Raw genomic sequence first — 1632 nt, forward strand, 5'->3', positions numbered from 1 at the left:
GCATTCTCCGCCACCCCCAGCCTGCCACGGTCACCGGCATCTAGGAAACTCTCGGAATGGAAAGCAGCATCTGGGGCTGTCCTAGAACACCAGTCTTAAAAAGAGTTTGCAGAGCTGGACCTCTCCCTTCCTCTGCCCTTGCAGCCTCCTGGCAAAAAGGACTCGAGGTCAAGGGCGGCCTTCAGGCCCTGCAGTTCAACTTGGGAGCTGAAGCCTCCCAGGGAAGGGAGCTTCAGGGAAGCGAGGGATGGCAGGAGTCCTTTCCTAACAAAAGCAAGTCATTTGTCAGCTGGCAGCCTTGGCTCCACGTTTCCAGAGAGCTGGGACCAGGCCCAGGGAACGCATACTTTCTTTATTTGAAGAAGGAAAAATGGTAGTTCCCATGTGTGTCTCCCTTAGGGAGGCTGCCCACAAGGAGGAATGAGAGTTGGCTGGGAGAGATGGAAAGGTAATCTGTTTCACCTGTGAGACCAGTATTACCTGTGTGCCAAGCTCTGGGTTGGCAATCAGGTCAGATCAAATCTGATACCAGGCCCATGTGCTCACTGGGCATAGAGGCTAGTTGCTTAATCATCGGGACCTGGGGGATGAAGCCTGAAGAGGGCTTTGAAGATGCTTCCTCTTTCTCAGGGCGACTCTGAGTGGCAGGGTTACTGGGGCAGCTCTGTGACAAGAGACCCACTAGGTCAACAGCTACTCAAACATCAGTGGGAAACCTAGGGTAGGCTGAGCCTCCCCCAGCAGAGGGGCGGGCCTCCTGGGTCTGCCTCTCAGCTCCTCTGGGATCTGGTCTGGCAGCTCGGACAAGGTCCTCCATCTCTCAGGGTTTCGGTTCCCCCAGCTGTCAAAGGGGGAAAAGCATCTCGCTCTTGCCCAATCCTGTCTCTTGAGCCAGGGATGCTGATGAGTGAGTTTCCGGAAATGACAGAGTTCTTTAGAGACGGGCTGGAGAGAGGCAGCTTGGGAGGGGGAAAGTGAATGACAAGAATGAGGGGGGCAGAGCAGAGATCAGAGGTGAAGGGGGCAGGCGGAGAGGCGGCAGGGAGGACAGAGAAGCCATTGTGCGATTTAGAACCGGGGCCAGAGGGCTTGGCCCTTCATAGCCCTCCCACTGCGCCCCCACCCCCCAGGCCGGATAAAGACTCAGCAGGCTGCCCTGCCTACCCTGGCCCACTAGGATTTTTTAGTCAACCGGCCCGCGTCCGGCGCCGCGACTCCCCCTGGAGCGCAGGGAGAGAGACCCTGTGGCAGGCGGGCTTTCTCACCGCGGACTCAGGCGCAGCCAAGTCCTCTCTTCCCTGTGCCTCAGTTCCCCGTCAGGCTTCAAGGTTTAAGGCGTCGGCTTGTCAGGCCTGATGGAGCGCCCTCCCGACCGGGGAAGAAGGGGGAGGATGCCCTGGCCGTCCCCGCAGCCACCTCCCTCCAAGGCTGAAACCTCAGGGGTCACCACCCCGCGTCCTCTAGGCGCCAAAGCCCAGACTCCGACCCCTTCTGGAGAGTAGGGGTGGGGAGGGAATGGAAGAGGAGGATGAGGGATCAGACCCAGCTCCTGCGCGGAACCCTTCTCTCCTGCCGCTGCTCCCGTCCCCGCATCGTGTGACCGCGGCACTGCAGCTGCAGCTCTGCCCTCCC

This window comes from Pteropus vampyrus, unplaced genomic scaffold (genome assembly GCF_000151845.1).
Source record: "Pteropus vampyrus isolate Shadow unplaced genomic scaffold, Pvam_2.0 Scaffold72, whole genome shotgun sequence".
Lineage (NCBI taxonomy): Eukaryota > Metazoa > Chordata > Mammalia > Chiroptera > Pteropodidae > Pteropus > Pteropus vampyrus.